The sequence below is a fragment of the Anolis carolinensis genome, unplaced genomic scaffold, assembly GCF_035594765.1.
Source record: "Anolis carolinensis isolate JA03-04 unplaced genomic scaffold, rAnoCar3.1.pri scaffold_10, whole genome shotgun sequence".
NCBI classification, from domain to species: domain Eukaryota; kingdom Metazoa; phylum Chordata; class Lepidosauria; order Squamata; family Dactyloidae; genus Anolis; species Anolis carolinensis.
In genome coordinates, this window is record NW_026943821.1 from 13,794,635 (window position 1) to 13,806,259 (window position 11,625).

At 40.9% G+C, this 11,625-nt stretch overlaps 1 long non-coding RNA gene across 1 annotated transcript; it reads left to right on the plus strand.

Annotated features, from left to right (window-relative positions):
- Positions 1 to 4,856: 4,856 nt before the first annotated feature.
- Positions 4,857 to 11,599, plus strand: LOC134293712 (uncharacterized). The gene is made up of 3 exons (XR_010000672.1): positions 4,857 to 5,315; positions 11,178 to 11,302; positions 11,435 to 11,599. It is a non-coding gene; the product is annotated as an uncharacterized LOC134293712 (long non-coding RNA).
- Positions 11,600 to 11,625: the final 26 nt, after the last annotated feature.

An 11,625-nucleotide genomic window follows, 5' to 3' on the forward strand; every position in this document is an offset into this window, starting at 1 on the left:
AACAGCAACAATCCTAATTTTGGACTATTTCATCATAGTCTGGCCCCCCAACAGTCTGAGGGACCATGAACCCGCCCTCCACTTAAAACGTTTGAGGACCCCTGGGTTAGAGTGCTGTTAAAAATGGTAATGGTTGGAAAACAGAATCCAAGGGGGGGGAGGGGGTTAGCTTGCAAATTTTAGCCTGTGAAATTTTAGCCCAGTGGCAGGAAACTGGCTAAAACTCTAGGGTTTGAGCCAAAGTTCCAAAGAGCTTTCCAAGGTGCTGAAATTACCTTGAGGCTTAAGCTCAGTCCTTTGAATCTTCAAGTTAAAACCTAAGATGGGTTCACTGTTTCCTTTTAATTTGGCTTCGTGGATTTCACTGATTTACACACTCAAGATGGATAAAGATTAGTTCCCCATCAATTACGCTTGGGAAACTGAGTCTAAGACATTCTGGTCATTACAAAAAAAAAAAAAAAAACAACCCCATATGAAAACAGGATGTCAGTGAAACACTTTCTAGAAATGAAGAAGTTGAAAGCATACAAAATAGTTCAGGAATATCTACAACATGAGGAAGATTAGTTTCAACACCCACCATCTCAGTCTTGAGTCTTCAAAAAGAAAGAGAATATGTGAATTCCTGCTTTGAAGCAAGGGGATTGAAGGATACTCCCATTTACTTGCATAAGTATTTATTGCCTAGCTTATTCTAAAATAAGTTAAATGATTAAATAATTTAACATGGTGCCCCCGGTGGCACTGAGCTGCTGAACTTGTGGTCTGAAAGGTCGCAAATTCGAATGTGAGGAGCAGAGTGAGCACCCGCTGTTAGCCCCAGCTTCTACCAACCTAGCAGTTCGAAAACATGCAAATGTGAATAGATCAATAGGTACCGCTCCAGCAGGAAGGTAACATGCTCCATGCAGTCATGCCGGCCACATGACCTACGGAAAATGCCGGCTCTTCGGCTTAGAAATTGATATGAGCACCAACCCTCAGAGTTGGACACGACTGGACTTAATGTGAGGGGAAAACCTTTACATTTACCTTTGACCTTATTCTAAAACACTTCAGTTACTAGAAATGCATTTTCTTCAGTGTGCAATAGAAAACAGATTATTAGAAATATTCAGGGATGAGGCCTTATTGTTGTTGTTTGCCTTTACGTTGTTTCTGATGTATGGCAAGCCTAAGGTGAAACTTTCACAAAGTTTTCTGAGGCTACAAGACTGTGGACATGTCCAACGTCACCCAGCAGGTTTCATGGCCAATAAAGAATTCAAATAGAGTTGTAGTCTAATACTCAAACTACTATGCCATGTTGGCTTCCAGGCATTTGTATATTGTACAACTAAACTGTGTCATACAAGAATAAATATGTGTGTTGTGTTCATTCACTCAGTCGTCTCCGACTCTTTGTGACCTCATGGACCAGTCCACGCCAGAGCTCCCTGTCGGCTGTCGCCGCCCCAGCTCCTTCAATAATAAATATATTACAAATAAATATATATTAATTATAAATATATTTATTATCAATAAATATATCCTTCAAGAATAAATATATCTGCTGTTGTAGGGAAGGCCAAGCTCATGAGAGTATAATATCCCCTGTAGGAGATCCAAACCCTGGGACTATGCATAGTAAGACCAGATATATTTATTCTTATAATACACAAACTCCATCTATGAGTTGTCAATTATTTAAACATTTGTAAGGGTGATGCAATCAATCTTAGTTGTTGGCAAAGAAGAAAAGATCTCCATTTTTTCTTATGTGTGACTCAACTCATCCACTTGATAGAATTCTATTTAATCACAACTGAGCCTGTGAGGAAATGATCGCATCAAGTTCATCCGGTACAATTCCTCATTACAGTCAACCCGCTGAACCAACCTTCTTTTTCAAGTTGACAGAAACTGAGCTAAGGAGCAGCTTCCCATGAAGATCTTACTGCGTCTTCATCATGCGTAGATTGTTTTATTTCCAAAGTTTAAATGAAATTCTGCAGAAATTCAAACCTGGGGTGAATTTCTCAATATGTTCCAAAAATGTATGAATGATGTGGTAGGGAGTCAATTAGTACAGTTGTGTGCTCCCAACTTTCCTGAATAGAAATGTTCTGGGGACTTGGTTATTCCTACAGTAGAGTCTTGCTTATCCAACCTTCACTTATCCAACACAGTCTGCCTCCTGCTGTTTCTCTAGGCAGTAATGTTTTGTATCTTTACATGGTTTTATTGTATGTATGCGTAAGTGTGTACGTTTTGTATGTTTTACATGTTTTGATATGGTCAAAAGTGACTAATCAATAAAGAATTGTTGTTGTCTAGGCAGTAATGTATAGTGGGCCAACATGCCCAACAACAACACAAGTGCAGCCATGCTCCCAAACAAGTGGCAAACTTGTTATAAAATGTGATGTTTTGGTGCTTAATTTGTAAAATCACAACGTAATTTGATGTTTAATAGGCTTTTCCTTAATTCCTCCTTATTATCCAACATTTTAACTTATCCAAGGTTCTGCTGGTCTGTTTACGTTGGATAAGCGAGACTCTACTGTACTTTCATTTGGAGCACAGGAGCTATGAGTTGTCTTTTTAACATAAGCTTGAGCTGCACATGTTTAATACAAAGTTATTTGTAAAGACTATACCTTCCAGATAACATCGGCTAGCTTGACTATGAGAACTCGAAATCTCTCAAGACATCTCATTCCTTCTACAGACTGCACCTTCCCTCCTAGACACGAGATGATCAAATTCCTCAAACATTATGTCATTGACACAGCTTTAGGAAAACAGCAGGCATTCCGACAAACCCAACCCATCCATAGCTCCACATCGTAAATTGCTATCAGTCCCGTCCCATCCCCCCCTCCCTACCTCCCTTTCAATCTTAATTTCAATCTCTCTTCTTCCTTCCCCACTTGTTTCTTCCCCGCTTTCTTATACATACTACATACCCTGCAGCTGTCCCAATTTGGCAGGAACATTCCTGTCTAATCCTTTGCCTTCCCACATTTTCAATTGTGTTAAGCCTCCCAGTAGGATGGTAACACATTCGGGTGTCCTCTGGGCAACGTCTCTGTAGACGGCCAATTCTCTCACACCAGAAGCGACTTGCCGTATGTTCTCAGTCGCTTCTGATATGATAAAAATGCTGCTTTAAAACTATCCCAGTTTTTCCTCCTTTCTCTTCCTTTCCCACTTTCTTTTGATCTTGCCTCAACTGAGTTCAAAGCAAAGATGTAGTTTGCAGGAGGTTCAGGCAAAAGTAGAATGCTGCACCTCCTCCCACCATATGTGTTCCTTCTCATTCATAACCTTTGCCATCTCAACTACCCTCTGATGTTGCTTTGGCCACCCGTGTTTCTGGTTTTCCACCCGGGAAATGTTGGAGGCATGGCATACCCACAGCTTTCATGCACAGCCAACTTTCTGTTGCCTCCATGGACAACATAGATGACAAATGACATTTACTCAACTCTCACATAAAATTGATTAATTCAAAGACATAGCCATGTTAGCCTGAGTTATCAGTACATCAAGGGATTTTGTGGCACCTTAGAAACCCACTGAAAAAAGGAAGTTTGTAGCAGAAGCAGAAGACTTAAATCTTCTTCAGATGCACTGAGGCAGTCCAACTTTCAAGGTGTTACAGTAGTGGTTCTCATCCTGTGGGTCCCCAGATGTTTTGGCCTTCAACTCCCAGAAATCCTAACAGCTGTTAAACTGGCTGGGATTTCTGGGAGTTGTAGGTCAAAATACCTGGGGACCCACAAGTTGAGAACCACTGTGTCATAGGATCCCTGTGTATGCTGACTTCAAAGAGCTTACTTAGTTGGGTCCTAGCCTCAGTACACAATTGGTGCATTGAAACACTGGCCAAGTATACAGTAAATTTCACATTTTGCTTCCTGGCAAGCAACTGAGTTGAAGCCATCACCTTTCATCCCCAACATGCCTCTGCAGTAGAGGGACCTTGGAGATGCAGAAGGGCCACATAAGAGGGGCATAAATTACCAGTGAAATAGTGTCTCTCCATTCCTAGTATTGATTTGGTCTGATGAAATTATCTTACTATAATTTTTAAAGATTAAAATGCTTATTATTGTGATATAATTTCAGGTTGCCTCTGAGGCATGATTACCTTATCATAAAGGATTCTTTGCAAGATTTATTCCTGTTAGGTGATCCCTTGTTGTCCGAGAATGATGGCCTTCCAAGTGTAGTGTCTTGGTGGGGGGCACGTAGGTGACTGTTGAGCCCTATTCTTGACCCACATGTTCTTCCACAGTGAGGGCATTGGTTTCCAGGTGGAAGGCGATCCTGATCAGGGTTGGCTTAATGGACCTTCATCTTGGCACCTTTCTCCCTTTCATCCTCTGTTCGTGCCTCTTCAAATTCTACAGCACTGCTGGTCACAGCTGACCTCCAGTTAGAGTGCTCAAGGGCCAGGGCTTCCCAGTTCTCGGTGTCTGTGCCACAGTTTTTAAGGTTAGCTTTAAGCCCATCTTTAAATCTCTTTTCCTGTCCACCAACATTTTCCATTCTTGATTTATTCAGAGGACATTTGTCCCTACCTTCCTCTGATGATGCCAGAATATGTCATGTCCAAAGTCCCCCAGTAGGTTCCTATGGCTGAGCAGGGATTTGAATCCTTGTCTCCTAGAGTTGAATGGAATGATTCAATTTACAAGAAAAGAGATTCCACTGGAATATTAGGAAGGACTGTCCCAATCAAAATATCTCCCTTTTCACAAACTATATTGGAATGTCTCTCTCATAAAGCAAAAGAACCAACTTTTAGACATCTATAGATGCAGATCTTTCATCTTCAGATCTTTGAAACCTGAAATTCTTTTCATCTTGAATATGAAGATGTTTGTAAACATTGGCCAACATGTCAACAAAATGTGTCCTAGCCTGTTCAACTATTCCTGGTAAGGAAAATGATCATATTCATATGTTTTTTAACTTCAAGGATTTTTCATGCAAGATAGGAAGATATTTTTCAAATTTAAATCCAAATTGACTGAAATTGAATTTTCATTCAACATTGAGTCAATAGGGAATCACTTGTACTCAAAGACACAGCTTCTGCTGGTCTTGCCCAACATCAGATCTCTACGTTTCACTGCTAATAGTGAATTTATGTTGCAATTGATAGATGACAGTTTCTGAGGCACAACCACTTCTGCTTTTGTAGGTATTTATTTCCAGGAAGCTCTGCTTCCTTCAGTACAGTTTTGACAAGAGAACAGGAGAGGCACAACAGCACCGAGACTCGAAGCAAGTTAAGAACGACACTGAAACACTGAAACAAGGTAAGACCATTCATCTTCTAAAAGAGCATGACTTAGGCCCTTTCCACACAGCTGAATAAAATCCCATGTTTTCTGCTTTGAACTGGAATATATGGCAGTGTGGACTCAGATAGCCCAGTTCAAAGCATATACTGTGGGATTTTCAGCCTTGATATTCTGGATTATATGGCTGTGTGAAAGGACCCTTAAGCAAAGTAAACGACTTCTCAGTACCATTGACTTACTATCTTCTTGCAAGCAAGTATTTTTTTCTTTATTCAACCAGGCTTTGGGAATGGATTTTTAGATGATCTGGATAATATGATAGACTTCGAATTGTTGTTTTTGTTTAATGGCTTATGTTTCAAACTAGCTTTACTTTTTGGATAGCTTAATTGCTTTGTAACTTTTTTTAACTATTTGTTTTTAAATATGTCTGATGGCTTATATTTCTAACTAGCTTTACTTTTTGGATAGCTTAATTGCTTTGTAATCTTTTAAAGCCATTCATTTTTAAAAATGTTTGTTTTAACTGTTGGAGTTCCAAACGAGGTAAAGGCAGATGATATCAATATTTGATTTAAGGGTTTTTGCCTTGTTTTTACTAGTGTTGTATTTTGAAATGGTCACATGACTGGTCAAATAATAATAATAATAATAATAATAATAATAATAATAATAATAATTGATTTAAGGGTTGCCATTGACACTGAATGGAGTTTTAAAGTGCGTGACTTGGGCTGGATTCCAGTTATTCTGGGATTTCTTTCACTATGGTTCATCAACCTCCCCCCCCCCCCCCCCACACACACCTCTTTTTTCTGTTGTTCCTTTGATTTTTTAGCTTCAATATTTCAAGGCTCTAGTGCAGGAATAGCCAACTTCTTCATCCACCCAGTTTTGTTGGACTGCATTTCCCATTGTCCCTAGCCAACAGAAGCCAAAGTGAGGGATGATGCAGTACATCAACCTCTGGAGGTGACAAAAGTTGCTCAATGTTTCTGTAACATGTATGCAACTTCCACTGCTCCAGATGTACTAGACTGCATTGTGTTCATTATCCCCACTCAGTCATCATAAGCCACAATGAGAGATGATGGGAGCTGCAGTCCATTGACCTCTGGAGCAACCAGAGATTCCCATCTCAGCTTCGACATGTGTTTAGTTATTGCAGAATGTCTTGATTATGTGACAAGTGGCTTGGCTTGATTTAATGGTAGATAAAGGTTTTCCCCTGACATTAAGTCTAATGATGTCTGACTATGGAGGTTGGTGCTCAGCTCCGTTTCTAGGCCGAAGAGCCGGCATTATCCATACACACCTCCAAGATCATGTGGCCGGCATGACTGCATGGAGCCCTGTTACTTTCCCGTTGGAGCGGTACCTATTGATCTACTCACATTTGCATGTTTTCGAACTGCGAGGTTGGCAGAAGCTGGATCTAACAGTGGGAGCTCACCCAACTCCCCGGATTCGAACCTGTGACCTTTTGGTTAGCAAGTTCAGCAGCTCAGTGGTTTAATCTGCTGTGACAACACCGGCACTTCAGCTTAGAAATGGAGATGAGCACCATTCCCCAGAGTCGGTCACGACTGGACTTAACGTCAGGGGAAACCTTTACCTTACCTGCTACCGGGAGCTCCAGTGATTTCATAGTATAGTGATTTAAAAGGCATTTGATTCAAAGACCCCCCAAATGAAAAATGTGCATTTAAAAAGAACTGTGTGTGTGTGAGATATATATATATATATATATATATATATATATATATACACACACACACACACACACACACACACACACATACACACACACACAACCCCAGAGATAGATAGATAGATAGATAGATAGATAGATAGATGATAGATAGATAAATAGAGAAAAACCCCAGATACTTTGGAAATTTATGGTATGTGAATGTAGGAAGTTGGGTGAAGAAACACAGAAGTTGAGCTGCCTGGAGGAACTTGGTGTGCTGAGAAGAAAATGATGTGGTTTGAGCTCTCTTGCAGCACAGTCCCAAGGCTTTTTGCTCAGGAGTAAGTCCTCAATGTTTGACCAAACCTGGTTGGAGTCAACTCAATGAACACAATGGAGTCTACATCTGAGCAGACATTTTTTGCTATTCTAGCAACCAGAACTTGAATTTTTTTAAAACAAAAATTTACAATTCTTAGGCCTCTTTTTCATTACCAGATAAAATCCAGATTATCTGCTTTGAACAGTATATGGCAGTGTAGACTCAGATAATACATTTCAAAGCAAATATTGTGGATTTTCTGCTTTGATAACCTGGATTATTTGGCAGTGTAAAAGGGGTCCCAGAATTTCCCCATAAATATGATGAGGTACCCAAAAGTCCAAGTCCCATCTTTACTGGTAAACAGTTTTAGAACTACCCTCTTAGGGTATTTCTGCACTGCCAAATGAATACAGTTTGATGCCACTTTAATTGCTAGAGTTGAGCTTCCTATATTGACTAGTGATGGAAAGGATATTCAAAAATATATGTGTGGTTTTGCAAAGAAAGCAGCATTTTCTGCAGAGACAACGCCATATTTTGGTTCCTCTTTATGTATATTACAAAGAACACAAGTGGTTCACTTATGAAAGGGAAGAAGTAAGGTCTGGGAATGTTGTCATACTTCAGCACCCAGATGTATGAGGGTGGTTTGACATTTGGGAATTCTTACTTTACTAAAAGGACCTTTTGTGCGATTGTGTGAAGTGACAGCATTTTTATTTTTTAAAAATGGTATTCATTGCACTGAAGAGGTGAAAAGAGAAGGTCTCTCTACACACTCCCTCTGCCCCTTTGTTCCTCTTTCTTTCTCTTATCATAAATAGAAGGTAAGGTTATTTCACTGACTGAATGGTGGAAAATTCAGGATAGACAAAAGAGCAGCCTTTTCCCCATCTAATATTTTGTTGCTGAGCTTCCCTTTTCTGTAGTTACAATTTAACCAGAAGTCAATATGGGTAACTAGATGCAAAAAAGGATGATGTTCCTCTTTCTTTAATAATGCCAAACAAGAAGGAAATTGGATGGATGTACAGAGCTATGGTGGTTAGATGCAAATGAGACCTCCCAGACTTATAATAATTATGTACAAGAGAAAATATCAGCAAAAGTAGCTTTCTAAGTACACCAAAGGCCGCTATGAAAAAACTAGATAGGTTCCTCAAATGTAAAGAGAGAGATTGAATACCAATGTCAGAATTATCCACACCATTTTTGATTATTATGAAATTGATAATTCTGAAAACTGGACTATGAAGAAGGCTATCTGGAAGAGAAACAACACCTTTGTAATGCAGTGCTAGAGGAAGCTCTCTGGATACCAAAAAGACAAGCAAGTGAGTCAGAGGGTACATCTACAGTACAGAATTAATTCAGTTTGACACCGCTTTCACTGTCATGGTTCAGTGCTATGGAATCCTGGGAGCTGTAGTTTGGTGAGGCACCAGTCCTCATTGGTAAAGAAGGCTAAGGCCTTTTAATACAGAAACTCTCATGATTCCATATCACTAAGCCATGGCAATTAAAGTTGTTAAACTGCATTAGTTCTATGGTGTAGATGCATCCTAAATCAATGCTGAACTATCGTTAGAAGCAAAGAGTTCTATATTTAAACTGAGACTGTTGTACTTTAGATATATCAAAGAGATGATATTGCTAGGTAGAGTTGAGGGCAGCAGGAAAAGAGGAATGCCAGTCATTATAGGTAGAGTGACTCCATCAAGGAATCTAGACCCTTGAATTTGCAAGAGGTATTAGATAGAGCTGTTGATGATACTTGGAGGTCTCTCACTTGCAAAGCTGCCATATTTTATAATGTACTTGAAACTAATGTATCTTCTATATATCTATTAAAATGCAGGAATCCAGCTCTCTTTTGTACCTCAGAAATTTGGCAGATACTTTGGGGATTCACTGAGGGAGGTACCAAAAACAAATCATGCCAGACTAATCTGATCTCTTTTTTCAATAGAGTTACAAGCTGGGTAGATGCGAGGAATGCTATGGATGTAGCGTACCTGAATTTCAGTAAGGCCTTCGACAAAGTCCCCCATGATCTTCTGGCAAACAAGCTAGTCAAATGTGGGCTAGACAAAACTATGGTTAGGTAGCTGTGTAATTGGTTAAGCGAACGAACCCAAAGGGTGCTCACCAATGCGTCTTCTTCATCCTGGAAAGAAGTCACGAGTGGAGTGCCGCAGGGCTCCATCCTGGGCCTGGTTCTGTTCAACATCTTTATTAATGACTTAGATGAAAGGTTAGAAGGCACAATCATCAAGTTTGCAGACAACACCAAACTGGGAGGGGTGGCCAACACTCCAGAAGACAGGAGCAGAATCCAAAACGATCTTAACAGACTAGAGAGATGGGCCGAAACTAACAAAATGAAGTTCAACAGGGACAAATGCAAGATACTTCACTTAGGCAGGAAAAATGGAATGCAAAGATACAGAATGGGTGACGATGCCTGGCTCGAAAGCAGTACGTGTGAAAAAGATCTTGGAGTCCTCGTGGACAACAAGTTAAACATGAGCCAGCAATTTGATGTGGTGGCGAAAAAAGCCAATGGGATTTTGGCTTGCATAAATAGGAGTATAGTGTCTAGATCCAGGGAAGCCATGTACCCCTCTATTCTGCCTTGGTCAGGCCACACCTGGAATCACACTGTGTCCAATTCTGGGCACTGCAGCTTAAGGGAGATGTTGACAAGCTGGAAAGCGTCCAGAGGAGGGTGACTCAAATGATCAAGGGTCTGGAGAACAAGCCCTGTGAGGAGCGGCTTAAAGAGCTGGGCATGTTTAGCCTGCAGAAGAGAAGGCTGAGAGGAGACATGATGACCATTTATAAATATGTGAGGAGAAGTCATAGGGAGGAGGGAGCAAGCTTGTTTTCTGCTGCCCTGCAGACTAGGATGCGGAACAATGGCTTCAAACTACAGGAAAGGAGATTCCACCTGAACATCAGGAAGAACTTTCTCACTGTGAGGGCTGTTCAACAATGGAACTCTCTGCCCCAGACTGTGGTGGAGGCTCCTTCTTTGGAGGCTTTTAAGCAGAGGCTGGATGGCTATCTGTCTGGGGTGCTTTGAATGAGATTTTCCTGCTTCTTAGCAGGGGGGTTGGACTGGGTGGCCCATGAGGTCTCTTCCAACTCTACGATTCTATGATTTTAGGACTTTCTGCAAAATACAATGTCCTTTTTATTAAGTCTGTTTCTGGAGGCTACTGATGGCCTTTCAGATACCCAGATTATGGATATATGGCTGGGATACTATTCCATCTCCAGGTCCTAAGGAAAACCACTCTGCTATTTCAGTCAGAAACAGACAACAGGGATGGAAGTGATGTTAATATCTTATTCCAAATATATTGTCCCCAGTAGCCAAGCTTTGAAGCTGCAAGGCCATATGTGGCCAATTGCAACATTCACACTTGTCTCATAGAATCATAGAATAGTAGAGTTGGAAGAGACCTCATGGGCCATCCAGTCCAACCCCCTGCCAAGAAGCAGGAAATTGCATTCAAAGCACCCCTGACAGATGGCCATCCAGCCTCTGTTTAAAAGCTTCCAAAGCAGACATCAAGCAGACATCAGTTTTTTCTCTCACCCTGGACATTCCACAGATATATAAACCCCACTGGCCTAGTGTCCAATAGACCTCACAACCTCTGAGGATGCCTGCCATAGATGTGGGTGAAACATCAGGAGAGAATGCTTCTGGAACATGGCCATAATGCCCGGAAAACTCACAGCAACCCAGTGATTCCAACCATGAAAGCCTTCAACAAGATATTTTTTTCAAAGAAGGTCTCATTCTTCCTGCTTTGGTACTCACTCCTCTCTCATTCTTTCCATTTTATAGGATCCTTCAGGTAACAGCAGAATTAAAAATTGAGACCAATATTTTATCAAGAAGAGAAAAGAAGATGGGCTACCCCCTTGAAATATTGGTTTTCGGGCTTCTTTCAACTGGCCCGCTTTGGGCAGGTAAGAACTGGGAAGAAAGGGAGGAGGAATACAGCATGCATTTTCTGGATCATCCCCCCATCTTTTCCAGTAAGGGGAAGATGTGAGTCTGGTGTTCTCTGTATGGTTAAGCTTCTTGTCTTCTCTTTCCAGGTGTACAGTGTGACATAAATCTATACAAGCTTTATGTCCAACCTGCAACAGTCCAAGAGGGACTCTGTGTCTTCATCCCCTGCAACTTCACTTATGACCCAAATGATGCCAGCAGCACTGCCACATTGTATGGATACTGGTTTAAGGGAGGATGTTTTAATTCTCCTCCTTTAGTGGCCACCAACAAACCA